The sequence below is a fragment of the Orcinus orca genome, chromosome 6, assembly GCF_937001465.1.
Source record: "Orcinus orca chromosome 6, mOrcOrc1.1, whole genome shotgun sequence".
In the NCBI taxonomy this organism is placed as follows: Eukaryota; Metazoa; Chordata; class Mammalia; order Artiodactyla; family Delphinidae; genus Orcinus; species Orcinus orca.
Genome location: NC_064564.1, coordinates 10,843,231 through 10,857,769, shown reverse-complemented (window position 1 = coordinate 10,857,769; position 14,539 = coordinate 10,843,231). Strand labels below are relative to the sequence as shown.

General features: G+C 40.0%; 1 long non-coding RNA gene across 1 annotated transcript; it reads left to right on the top strand.

The window, feature by feature from the left end:
• The first annotated feature begins 15 nt into the window (after positions 1-15).
• On the top strand, positions 16-5,090 carry LOC117196155 (uncharacterized). The gene is made up of 2 exons (XR_004476241.2): positions 16-2,622; positions 3,666-5,090. It is a non-coding gene; the product is annotated as an uncharacterized LOC117196155 (long non-coding RNA).
• The last annotated feature ends 9,449 nt before the right edge of the window (positions 5,091-14,539 follow it).

Sequence of the window (14,539 nt, the reverse complement as noted above, 5' to 3'; positions counted from 1 at the left end):
GCAAGCGCGTTGCGCCCTTGCCGTCCCGCCCCTTCCACTCTGTCGCATGGCACCACGGGAATTGTAGTTTTCTTCCGGGGAGCCAACCTGAGCTCCAATCTGACCCAGCGCTTCGCGGTTTAGGGGAACTACTTATCCCAGCATTCATGGCGCGGAGGCGGGTCGGGCCTTTTTTTTTCTTTGGTGAAACACGAGGAAAACAGGGGCGTGTGGTTGGGTTTGCGAGGTTTTCTGGCTTCTGGTCTCTCCCGGGAAGTTGGGCTGTGTTTAGCTACTGAATTTTGCAGAGCTGGCATTCTATACGAAGAGGTTACTCAACTCCTGAGGCGAAGCACAAAACGCGGGGGGGCGGGAGTAGGAGGGAAGGGGAGGGAGCTTGTGGGAAAACAGTTTCGGGCTGTTTTCCTATCTGTGGAAAAAGTTTTTGGTATGACTACGTTTTTGTGGGAAACCCAGACCGAGGAGAAGCCCTGGCGTTTTTCGGGTCCTGGAGATCCCGCAGCTAACACCACGGGATCTGATAGCAGTTCCGCTGACTGACGCCCCAGACTGTCTGTGAGGGCGCCTGCCGGGGGGAAACGCGCGTCCCGACCTCGGCGCCGGGATGGGGCCGATGTCGGGCTGGAGGCCGCCTCCAGATCCTCGCATTGTCCCTGCGAGGAACGCGCTGGCTTGCGGGGCGCACACTGCCGCTTCTTGAGGTGGAGCTGCTGACAAATGGACTTAACGGGGCTGCTTTTCGCTTCCACCCCCTGCCTCTCCGCTTTCTCCTCGAGGGAACTGGGAGCCGGTCTAATAGCATTTAAAAGGGACGTGTAGCCCCTCCGAGTCTCGGTCAGCCTGGGGCTCCCGGAGCCCGAAGGCGCGCGCCCGACCGAGAGCGCAGGGAAAGCGCAGCTCCGGGATCGTCGTCGGCGCGCGCGTGTCTGTGTACGTGTCTGTGTGCGCGCGCGTGTGCATGTGTACGTGTGCGTGCGTGCGTGTGGAGGGCGGGGTGGAAGGTTGGGAGAGGCTAGTACGAAAGCTGCGCTTTTGCTAATTGCAGCGCGTCATTATTTATCAGTACGTATATCTTGTTTAACTATCCCATTGTTTAAACAAAGATAGAAAGCAGTAGGGTTTTTTTAAAGTTCTTTTATATTTACTGAGTAAACTTATTGATAGATGAATTTTTAAAAATGTAAACTGTCATCTGCCCTGAAATTCAGTGCCATTCAGTCCATCTGTGCACTTATGTTTTAGGATATAGCAAAGGAAGAAAAAAAAAATGTAGTGGGCAAAAGAAAGATGCTGAATGGTGAGTATTTGTGTTATCTTTTCAAGCTGCACTGCCCAACAGTGTGTCTGCTAGCCTTATGTGGATATTAGCACTCGAAATGTGGTTATTGTGACTGAAAAACTGAACTGTTAATTTTAATTCATTTAAAATTTTAAAACTGATTTCAGTTATTGGAAAACTTTTAAATATGTTTGGAACAACTTGGTTAGGAATCTATTTTTTCAACTTAAATTTTATGAAATCTAAATTTAGCATCTGAACTGTGATGTGCCGGTATGTATAAACTACCAGCAGGATTTCAAAGACTTAGTACCAGACTTTTTTTAAAGAATATTGATTAGCTTAGTAACATTTTTTATATTGATTACATGTTCAAATGATTATATTTTGGCTATACTGGGTTAAATAAAACATTAAAATTTACCTGTTCCCATTTTTCAAAATGTGCCTACTATAACATTTAAAACTACACATGTGGCTCACATTATATGTGTATTTAGATATTGTTGGCTTGAAGTATTAAAACGCAGAATAATACTGTTTATAGATGTATTTTCTTAAATAGTAAAAATGAGACTATATCGATAGAATGGACACACACCAGCTTCAAGGTGGTGGTCATCTCTTAGGAGAGAGGCCAATGGATGGTATCTGGGAATGGCTAAAAGGTGGTTTCCATTTGTAAGTTTTTATTTGTTAAAAACAGTCTAAAGCAAACATGATATTGGGATGTTGGATTTTCATATTTTTTGTAATTTTATATAATTTAAAATAATTTATAATATTGTTTGGTTCTTGCCCTTAAAAGTTTATAGTCTACCTTCTGCAAATGTGATCAAATCAGTTCATGTATGGTATAGTTATATATCAATTTCATATGAATTTTACTGAAGTGACGAATTGTGACTATGCTTCCTTTACAGACAATACAGTAATTTTAGAAGTTTCAGTCACTCATTTATTGCATGCTAGGATCTTTTCTAGGCTCTGGGGATACAAAAATAATTGGGAGAGGGTCCTAGCCATTTTGGAGCTCACAGGTAGCTTAACAAGCACATGATACATGCTATAGACTGAATGTTTGTGTCCCCACAAAATTCATATGTTGAAACCTAATCCTCGTGTGATAATATTTGAAGGTAGGGTCTTTGGGAGGTGATTAGGCCATGAGGGTGGAGCCCTCAGGAATGGGATTAGTGCCCTCAGAAAAGAGGCTCTAGAGAGCAACCTCACTCCTCCTGCCATCCATGGGAGAAGACGCCCATCTATCAACCAGAAAGTGGACACTCACCAGCCATGAACCGGTCAGCACCTTGATCTTGAACTTCCCACCCTCCAGAACTGTAAGAAATAAATTTCTTTTGTTTATAAGCCACCTACTCTATGGTATTTATTTTTTATAGTAGCCTAGACAGACTAAGACACATACCTCAATAAAATTAGAGGAAAAGTACAGACTTAGCACACAGAAGGAAATGATTCACCTCTGAGAAGTAGAAAACATTCCTGGAGTAGGTGACATGTAAATTTGAGATTTAAAGTATCTCTTCAGTGAATCTGTCCTCCCTACAAAGAAATTTTCTTAACAACCATGGATCATTGTTTATGTCTAAAACTCCTCATATTCAGGGCAGGTAATAATTTCTTGCTCTAAGTATAATTCACAGTCAAGGTTGGAATCAGGTTTTGGGGAGCTTCAAGTTTATATAGTCTGAGGGGTCTTCTTTAAGAAAAATATACAGAATTATGAATGTAAAATTAGATACAAGCCTTTTAAGGGACTCTGAACCTTACATCCATTAGCTTCTGGTAAATTTACCTCACAATAGACAATATGGAAAATGATTTATGAAACCTAAATTATAAGAGTGTTTTTGACATCATCAAAATATTCTTTGCTTTCTGAAAGGGTTCAAAATATTCTTTGAAAAGCATTTTCCCCTGCCTTTCTTCCCTCTAAAGCTTTAAATATGATTGAACTTTTCTGGTTTTATTGCAAAATAAGCAATTAATTAATTTCAAAATATGCAAATTAGTACATAATCTTCACATGAACATGATGGTAAATTCAAATAATACAAAAAGTTTCAATATGAAAAATAAAAGCCTATTTCCTCTCATCTCCCCAAATCTGTGTCCCTAAAAGCAACCAATGTTAGCAAGTTCTGTGTTTCCTTCTAGAAAAACAATTATATGCATATACCAGTATATACATGTCTATACATGAATAATTCTATTTTATTGCAGCTAAGGATCATGCTGTTTTATACCATGCTTTCTTTTACCTAGTTTAAAATACAGCAAGCACACCAAAAAAGTGCACAAAACATAAATATCCAATTTAAGCAGTTTTGGTAAAACAAGCATCTATATAACTACTTCCCAGATCAAGAAATAGAACATTGTCAACAGGGCCAGCTTTCTGGGCATGCAAACAGCGCAGAGGCACAGGGCAGAGGCTCAGAAGCCCACCCCTTCCGACCCCTTACTCTCTCCACTCTGCTTGTGGTTCAGTGCTCATCATCATCATGAAATTCTTAACCATTCATCTTTGAATTTCTGGGTTCTGGCGGATCTCTCCTTGCCCATCTCTGCACTGGCCTGAGCACTCCGAGCTGACGCAGGATGTGACCGCTGTGGTGCGCAGCCCCTCCCTCTCCCCGCCCCTCGCTGAGTTGGGGGTCAGGCCGCGGCTGCCTGTGAGGGTCTGCCTTTGACCAAAAAGAATCGCTATACCCAAGGGAGAGCGACGTTAAATAGCAAATTAGAAAACACCATGACATGTCGAGAGAGAGAGAGACGACGGAAGAAAGAAAGAAGATTTTTGCATTGGGTCCCACCAGTTGTGCCGCTGGCCTTGATTGACAGCCCTGAGGGACCGCATGTGCTCCTCCTCCATCTAACCCCTCACCGGCCAGCAGCAGCTATCCTGATTTCTGGTATTCACTACCTGCCTTTTCTTTATAATTTTACCGCACAATTATGAACTCTAAAAAGACATTTTAGTTTTTTGTGTGTTTTTGAACTTTTTTAAAGTGGAATCGTGTACTTTGTTATTGTTTTCTCTGGCTTCTTCACTGTCTTGAAGATCTGCTTGTACCTCACTTAACTAGCTCTTTTCATTGTGGATGAATAAAATACACTTTATTTAACCATTTTATTGTTGATGGACATAGGGGTTGTTTCCAGTTTAGGGATATTAAAAGCAACCTTGCCATGATCATTCGTGTACATGTGCCCTGATACCTCTGTGCTTACAGTTTAATAGGACAGGTATTTAGGAACAGAATTGCTGAGTCATAGAGTATGCATAGCTGCAACTTTACTGGGTACTTCCAAACTTTGACACTTCCACAAGCCTTTTTTTTTTTTTTTTTAAACGATCCAATGGATTTGTCTGTTATCTCGCGATTTTACACTGAGTGTTCCTGATTACTAATGAGGTTATATGTTAATTGGTCTTTGGGCTTTCCTCTTTGGAAGCTTCTGTTTAGGACTTCAGCTGTTCTTCTATTGGGTTTGTGACTTTTTCTATTGATTTGTAGTTCTTTATATATTCTGAATAAGAGCCGTTTCTCGAAGTTATGTATTGCAAATACCTTTCCTACTCTATCACTTGCCTTTTGACTGTGGTGGCGACTTTAGGTTAAAGTCTTTTAATTTTTTAAAAAATATTTATTTATTTAATTTGGTGGCACCAGGTCTTAGTTGTGGCACTCGGGCTCCTTAGTTGTGGCATGCGAACTCTTAGTTGCAGCATGCATGTGGGATCTAGTTCCCTGACCAGGGATCGAACCCCGGCCCGCTGCATCGGGAGTGCGGAGTCCTAACCATTGCACAACCAGGGAAGTCCCTAAAGTCTTTTACTGTGGAAAAAAATATATCAATCTTTTCTTTTATGACTGGTCATTTTTGTGACTTAATAGTTCCTTAGTATCTTAGTACCTTCAAAATCATGAAGATACTTTTCTATATTACCTTCTCACCAGAGTGTTTTTATCAATTTCATTAGACCTTTCAAAGGACTGATTTTAGTTTTGTTCATGGTTTCTATGGTATTTTTTTCTATTTCAGTTCTTCTCTTTTATTATTTCCTTCTACTTTGTTTATTTTGCTATTCTTTTACTAATTTCTTTACAAATATGTTCATTAGAAGGTATACGTTTCCCTATGAATACTATTTTGTCTACATCCCACACATCATAATATTATCTAAATTCCTTCATGATTATTTTTGATGCCTAAATTATTTGGATGGAGAGGTCTTAATTTCCAAACATATACAGATGGTCTCGTATCTCTAAATCCACTAAAATTTAATGAGGTTTGCTTTTTAACCAATATGGTTGATTTTTAAAAATATTCTGTATGTACTTGAAAACAATTTATATTGTGCTGTTAGGTCAGTGTTCTATTTATGCCCATTGGGTATTATTAAATGGACTAATCAGTCTTATGTATCCTTACAGACTTTTTGTCTCCTTGTTCCAACTAATTACTAAATTAAAATGTCCCACTTAGCTTGTAGATTTATTTCTCTTCTTAGTTCTGTCAATTTTTCTTCTGCATATGTTAAGACCATATTATTTATACAAATTAAAAACTGTTATGTAAACCCAGAACTGAACATTTTAACATTCTGTAGTGACCTTCATAATCTCTGTAATGATTTTAGCCTTAAATTCTATTTTGTCTGGTTGCTATCAATATAGTTACAACACCTGTCTTTTACTTAGTGTTTGCATGATATATTTTTCCATCTTTTTACTTTCAGCCTTTCTGTATCCTGATGTCTTAGATATGTTTCTAAAACATGTGGTTTTTCATATTTTCTTTTTAAATCTGGCCTGATAATCTTTGTGTTTAACTAGGGCATTTACTAGGGTTTTAACTAGTCTATTTACAGTTATGTAATTACTAATATATTTCAATATATTTAAACCCAAACATATTAATCCTTCACTTTTTGTGCTTTATATTTGTTGTGCCTACTCTACATTTTTATTCTCCTTTTTTTTTCTTTCTTTTGGATTTTTTTTTATAATCCCATTTCCCCCCCAATTAGTTTGGAAATTATACACTCTTTTTCTATTCTTTTGACCCTAAAACTTATAATATGTTTTCTTTACTTTTTTTAGCCCAGTATTAATCTTTACTTTGCCCTCTTTCTAGAAAATGCAAAGTTCCTTTCAGAATCACCTTTTTTTTTTTCTGGCTTCTTCTAAAATTTTTTTTCTCTCTTTGATTTTCTATGGTTTCACATAAAGTAAAATGCCTTTTATTTTTTTTAATCCTGCTTGTACTTCACTGGGCTTCTTATAGATTAACATCTTTAATCAATTCTCAGAAATTTTCAGCCATTATCTCTTCACATATTGTCTGGGTCCTTATTCTCTCACTCATTTCTGGGACTCCAGTTTGATATATATATTAGGCCATCCCAGTGTATCCTCCATGTCTCTTGCTCTATCTTCAATATTTTTTATTTTTAATTTTGTCTCTCCTTCCCTCATTTGGGATGTTTCTTTTAACCTATCTTCCAGTCAGTCATTCTCTATTTAGGTGTGCCTAATCTGCTCTAAAATTTACCCATAGTTTTTTATACCTTTAACTATTCTATATTCTAGTTTTATAATTCCCATTTGGTTATTTTTCAAATCTTAAATGTCACTTTTTATGATTTCCAGTTCCTTGACAAAATTTATAAGCTTGACTTATTTTCATGAACATAACAAGCATAGTGGTATAAAGACTATGTTTGTTATCAAGTCTTTTTGTCTGTTGTTTCTGTTGGTACTGGCTAATTCTTGACCCTTCTTTCATCCCATTATCTTTGATTGTTTTCTATTCATTTTATTTGAAAACTTAATTATGGAAATAATTTGAGGCATTGGATCATGTTCTGTTCTTCCAAAGAGGAGTTTCATTGCCTTCTTTCAGGTCGTTAAGGGTTCCAATAGTCCTGAACCCATGCTTGAGGATTTCTGAGTCAAACAAATGATTATAGTCCATATCCCCACTTTTGGCCTATGCTTCTTGGGGGTCCTGTCACAGAGTGGGAGATATTTCACTAGGGTTACCCTCCTTAATGTGTACTTGACTTACGCCTAGATCCAAGTGACTGCCAAATGCTCAGCTTTTTTCTCACCTTTCTTAAGTTGCTTGTTTATGACTAGTACTGTTTATGTTAAAACAACATCTGCAACCTAATAGTGTTCGGAGTCTAACATCTTGGTCAGCCCATCTCTGCTGCTTCCACCATGATTTTCTTCTCACCAGACTGTGAGGCATACAAAATGCAGAGGTAGTTCCCAGGTAATGCTGGAGTTTGCTCTACAAATACAAAACTATCTGTGGCTGACTACCAATTTGGAATGGTATTAATCTTCAAAAATAAGTTGAACGTAGCTTTAAATCCCCAGGATCAAAACAAGAATTCTTGGGACATCTCATCCATAATCCAACTAGATTATGATAAGATCCAATAAGACCTTCTTACACATTCCCATACAATGCTCTAGTTTCCTGGGTTCAGGAGAAACATTTTACTAACAGTTTTCTTTTTAGCATATCAGAATAAAATGCTGCTTGTCTCTGAGCCTCTTGCATTAAAATTTTTAAATCTAAACTGTAGGCCTTATATGATTTTCCATTAAACTACTTTGTTACATTATCTTCTAGACATAGCCTTAATGTCATAGTAGGTGTGAACATCTATATAATTGGCTCTAATTAGGCTGGTGATAACCAGAACATTCTTGTTCATTATCTAAAGCCAATAATCATAGTACTTTCAGAGAATTTCTTCATTTCTTTTGAGAACATGGGAGAAAAATTAATTATATCATCAATCTATAAGAACATGGGGTCTGCTTAGTTCTTAAACCTCTTATTCCTTTTCTTGAAATCTATCCACAGCAACAAGGAGAATGAAAATAAGTTCATGGAAACTGAATTTTCAGCAAACAGCTGACTAACAAAACCCCAAGGCTCCAAAATTACATGTGAACACTGTAGTAGGCAACTGAGACCAGAAGCACAGTGCAGCAAGTGTACGTAGGAATTCAAGAAAACATTTTGGGAGAGATATGAGATTGAATAGGGTCCAAATACCCAAGAGGGAGAGAGAGAGGATAGAAAGTGCCTAATCAGAGATAGCAGATCTTAGAAAGCACCAGTAAAATAACTTTCTAAAAGTGATAATATTATTTTGGAAGGCAAAGCCTCGGTCCCTGCAGCCTGTGAATGAATCAGGAAATTGAGAACTGTGTGCAGAAGCTTTTCAGAGCCAGGTTAGGTACTGAGAGGCAGAGGAAATGTGATTTCACAGAGTTGCCATCTTTTAAGAAAGTAAGTCTTTTGCTATAGCAATGGAGGAGAGAGCCCACAAATGATTAGTTCTGTAAAGCTATCCTGGCCCTTCTTTCCACCTCCTGATAACAGTCTAGGAAAATTCAACTCTTCCAAATATGAGGATTATGAAAATCATATGCACAACAGCTACTCAAAAATACAGTAAGAAAACTGTGAAACAGAATAAAACGATTTTCTTACAGAAGATGAAAATTTACTGGGAAATTGTTACCATAAAACAAATGAAATTTATAACTCAACATGAATTTGAAAAACTTAATGCAACAATCCTAGCTATGAAGTAAAATCACAAAGAAGTAATAAACATAAGACTCAGGTAGCTGGGACCCAGACAATAGGTTATTAATGCCTACTTTTTATAAGAATATAATCAGAGAATTGAGTATTTTGACCTTTTGGGGATGTGTAGTAAAGAATTAACCTGGACTTCCCTGGTGGCGCAGTGGTTAAGAATCTGTTTGCCAATGCAGGGGACACGGGTTTGATCCCTGGTCCGGGAAGATCCCACATTTCGTGGAGCAACTAAGCCCGTGCACCACAACTACTGAGCCAGCGCTCTAGAGCCTGCAAGCCACAACTACTGAGCCCACATGCTGCAACTACTGAAGCCTGCGTGCCTAGAGCCCATGCTCTGCAACAAGAGAAGCCACTGCAATGAGAAGCCCGCGCACTGCAACAAAGAGTAGCCCCTGCTCACTGCAACTACAGAAGGCCTGCGTGCAGCAACGAAGACCCAATGCCGCCAAAAAGAAATAAGTAAATAAATAAATCTATTAGAAAAAAAAAGAATTAACCTTACTGGTCTGGTCTTTGCCCTCATGTCCCGGGAGGTAATCTCTAGGAAGAGTAGGTTTGTTTACCTGGGGGCCTTAGGCCACATGGTATCCTCTCTACGTCCAGAGGGGATGGAGACTAAAGATCAGCCATGAGGGCTGTCAACCATGTCTACATAACTGAGTCCCAATAAAAGCTCTGGAAACCAAGACTCAGATAAGCTTCCCTAGTTGGCAATATTCTGTGTGTGTCATTGCATATTGTTTCTGGGAAAGTAATGCTGTCCGTGACTCCACTGGGACAGGACAACTGGAAGCTGCACATTTGGACTTTTTCTCGACTCTGCCCTGTGCACCTATTCCTTTGGTTGATTTTAGTCTGTATCCCTTTGCTGTAATAAGCCATAAGTGTGAATATAACCACTTACAGTGAGTTCACTGCATCCTTCAAATATATTATCAAACCTAACAGGGCTCTTGGAAACTGTGAACTCTGAAGCTGGTGTCAGATGTGAGGGTGGTCTCTCTTACGGACCACTTCCCTAACTGTGCAGGAAATTTTTGAAGTTTTGCCACAAAGTATATAATCAGATTTTTAAGTCATGCCTACTGATAGGATATATTTTGTTTGTTCACAACAGACTCCTATGAGAGGTTGTGTGGACTATTTGTGTGTTTCTGTGAATTTTTGATAATACCAATAGTTCTTGCTACATTTGTTTTAATGCTGTGTTACCTTTAATGTGGGTGTTATATATGGTTCATAAAAGACCTCTTTTTGTTTAAAAAAAGAATGAGGGTGAATTAGATACTGTTCTGATAAGCAAACATAAATAAATAAAGTCTTTTTTTTTTTTGCCATTGGCACCTTCTCAGTCCCACTAGAGAAAGTGTCACTCCTATATCCAGCAACAGTGCCTTCAGGGTGTGGCTACAATGAGGAATTAACATTTTTCAGTTACTCTTCTATTCATATCCTATGTTCTGTCACTTTAGCCACTTTCAATTCTCTTGAAAACCTTCCTTCTCATATGCTTGGCAAAACTCAGCTCTTGTTCAGTCCAGGCCTAGTGACCACTCTTCCTCCACAGTGTTTCACTGCAGGTCCTTCTGCCCATCCCTAGCGAGTACTGAATTGTTAGTACTCAAGAGTATTGAAATGTCTCTGGCCTCCCATTCCACCATCTATCTCCTCATTTTCACCCAAAGACCAACCTGCTATTTAACAAGAAAATTGATACTAATAGACAGAAATTTGTTACCTGTGCTTACCAACAAATCTGTATTCTAACAAAACTTGGCTTCTTTGGTGGAAGAGAGAAGAATCCTTTTATTTGTGTCCTAGATGTTATTACCTCTCACCTCCCTAAGTGTTTTGTCCCATTAGTTATCTTCCCCTCCATCCTACATCTTCAGTCTTTTCCTACAACCTGCAAGTTGCTCAAGTTTCTTGCATGTTAAAACAACACCCCATACAAGCCAATCCTCCCCTTAACTCTAAGAGGCAGTCTAGATATTTATCTAAGCTCCCTCACTGCCTTAATAGTCAAGCTCCTTAGAAGGGTAGTGAGCATTTATCTTCAGTTCTACACCTCCCAGTATGTCCTATGCTTGAAACACTTCTTCCATTCTCTCCCCACCCCGCTGTTTCCCATCACCTACAGGATAAAGTCTGAGCCCTTCCAAAGTTGGCCCCTGCCTAGCCTTTTTCTACCACTTCTCGCCTTGCACTCCACGCTTCTGCATTACTGAGCCACCCAGAACACACCACGCTGTCAAAAGCATCTGTGCTTTTGCGTGTGCTATTTCCTTCTTTGGCAACTGTCATCCCTTGCTTTTATGCCATCCATCTATTCATCCTTCAAGCACTATGCTGGAGTCATCTTATCTCTGAAACCAGCCTCTTAGAAATTCGATGGAACCAAGTAGATAGTACCAGTACTCCTCATCTGAATCTTGAATCTATTTATAAAGAAGACCAAAAAATAGGGCTGGTAGAGAACCATAGGATCTCCTTTATTACTGATAAGGCTAATATTGGGGAATGCAGTCCCCCTCTGTAGGCAATAACAATGAACTGGTCAAATCACAGGTGAGCTGGAAAACCACAGACTGCCTTTCCTTTGCCACGTGGCAGAGAACAGAGCAGAATGTGTGCAGTCTGAGGCAGGCTGACTCCCAAGACGGACAGAGGAGGGGCTGGAAGAGGAATACCCAGTTTCTTTCCGACTCACCAGATAAGTCATCCCACTTCCTCAGGGCAGGACTGAGTGAGGGAACTGAGTGAGGTAAGGAATCATTTCCCCTCCCCTACTGGCCATTCTGTGGGTTTCCTTCTGTTGGTCCACTGTGCTTAGACCTTAAGCCCAGAGTCCTCTGGGCATGGGGTTGTCCTCTTCGGGAGGAGCTCAGCATTCAACCAGGGTAATTTTGCTCCCACTTTCAGAAGTCTGTCCCCCTCTCAATACTCATCACCACCCCTTTGTGATTTCTCCTAGATCACAAAGTGTGTGGTGTAGGTCTGTTCCCACAGAAGGCTCTGAAATGGTTCAAAACATGACATTAATCCAATCCCTTCCAAGGTCTATTCTGTGCCCAAGGCTGAAAATTGACTCTCTCTTCTATTTCCTACCTCGAATTTTATCTAGGCACGTTGTGACCATAGTAAGCAGAGACTCTTTACTGACTTAAAATTAAAACATAAAGATACTTCAATAATAAAACCACATTTGAATATAAACAACCTCCCATTGTCAAGTTCCCAAAGAAAAATTAAATTCCCTGCAAGTCAAGCCCCAGTCTTTAAGAAGTGCTTCCCTAATTGTCCTTACAAAGTCAATCTATGCCCTTAGAAACTGCATCTCAGTTCTCTAGATCCTGATTCCTTTTGGGGAGTCATTCCAGTCTGCCCCTTTGAGATCTTGCCTTTCTTCCTCTGTCAGATTTCTTTGGGCCACAGTCATTTTCTGATCTAATAACAGTGAAGATGTTTCCCCATTTTATAAAGTTTTAAGAACACTTAAATCCAAGTGCATCTCCATTTCTCTCTTATACTTGTCTATCCTGGAATTCAAGATCTCATTTTTCCATTTTGCATCTTCCTAGTCTGTTCCCCCAGAAGCTGTCTCTCCAAAAGGTCAGATAGTCTCCTAAGGAAACCTCTCTCTTCCTCCAGTGCAATCAGCCCATCTTCCTTATTTTTTAAAAAAATTAATTAATTAATTTATTTTTGGCTGCGTTGGGTCTTCATTGTTGTGCACAGGCCTCTTCTAGTTGCGGCGAGTGGGGGCTACTTTCGTTGTGGTGTGCGGGCTTCTCATTGCGGTGGCTTCTCCTGTTGTGGAGCACAGGCTCTAGGCGCACGTGCTTCAGTAGTGGCACGCAGGCTTCAGTAGTTGTGGCTTGTGGGCTCTAGAGAACAGGCTCAGTAGTTGTGGCGCACGGGCTTAGTTGCTCCGCGGCATGTGGGATCTTCCCAGACCAGGGCTCGAACCCGTGTCCCCTGCATTGGCAGGCGGATTCTTAACCACTGCACCACCAGGGAAGTCCCCCATCTTCCTTATTTTGTCTCTATACTATTATTACTGTTCAGAAGACAAGACTGACGCGTACTTTTCGAGCCAACCTAGCTCCTCCTTGACTTTCTAAGCACATCTGATCCCTAGAGACAATATTCTAAGCACAGTCTTCTAAACTCCCTTTTTAACCTTTGGATTTGTAATCATTTCATTGAGTTATTTTTCTAACTCCAACTCAAAAAGATGGCATAGTCTTTATAATAAGAACTCCCATTATTTATTAATATAAGTCCTCTCCCTTCCTATAAATGAAGCTACAATTTGACTGTAGCATGGCAGATAAAGCCATGGTCAGAACAAATGGAGTCAAAGAATTAAAGTCAACCTAGTAGGTAATGAGTGACTCTCAAGAGCCTGTGGACAAGCCACATGAATCCAGGAGGTTAGTACTGAATAGTTTCCTCCTTTGGCCCTGTAGGTAGACAAAAATAAAATACAAATGGGTAGGATTTAGATATGCCTATCCACATTGTCTAACTAGGCCTGGCAGTGACAGTTTGAAGCTAGAAGTTCAAACATAAGTCCTTTATAACACACATGAAACTTGGGTGCAGGATATGTCCTTGACTGTAGACCCAGCTGAAAAAATACAGTATAAGCAGCAAATAATTGACTGCCTCTCATGTCTGATGGGTCGGTATAGGGGAAGACTCTTTCGCCTACAATCATGTCCTTGTTTATTAGGGTTTCCACAGGCTGTAGAAATCAGCTGATTTGTGGGGGGCTGCACATCCACAAGTGGGCAAAGGTGCTGCTGTCTGCTAAGACTCCTGTCTGCTAAGGTCCTCTTGGCCTTCCCTTTACTGAGGCCTCTGAAGGTCTTATAAGTTTGCTGAGCCTAGCTTGACCTGTGAAGCTGAGGCTTCACTTGCTTAGGCCAGCCAGCAAGGCCCACCTGTCTTTGCTGGAGGTTATTTGCTTGTTAGAGGTATTTTCTTTGCTGGGACTCATGCATGCTTCCTATGGCTAGCAGGGCTCTTATAAAAACAGCTATTTGCCTATTACCATAAATTTCAGTAGCCCACCAAAGTGAAAGACCCACATGACCTAAGAGTTAAAGACACCCTCAGAGAGCACAGCAGTTAAAAGCAAACTGTGTGAGTGTAAACATCTACCACATTACAGAGTATGAGCCTCAAAGGCCAAGGTCAAGAATTCATATGGTTTGGGCTCAAAAACTTCAAGCTACATTCCAAGCTCACTCCAGAAGTCTCAGTCTCTGCATGTTTGGTCTCCATCCACCTCACTTTTTGTCTTATTTCTTGATGATTTTGGCCAATGCACCAGATTTGGGGACCTTGAAGGGGCCCATTAAATAATATGAAGCAACAGGGAAACAAAAGACATCATATATGGAGACTGAATATTCCCTTATTTCTGATGTATAGAGAATTGACTTGTACAGCAGGCAACTGAACTTAATTCAAAAACCCCAGAATCAGAGAGCTAACCTTTCAACCAAAGGCCACACCCACACTGGACTTTGAAAGAGAAGGCATGGAGGCAGAGAACAGAATGCATGTTTCCTGAAAGCA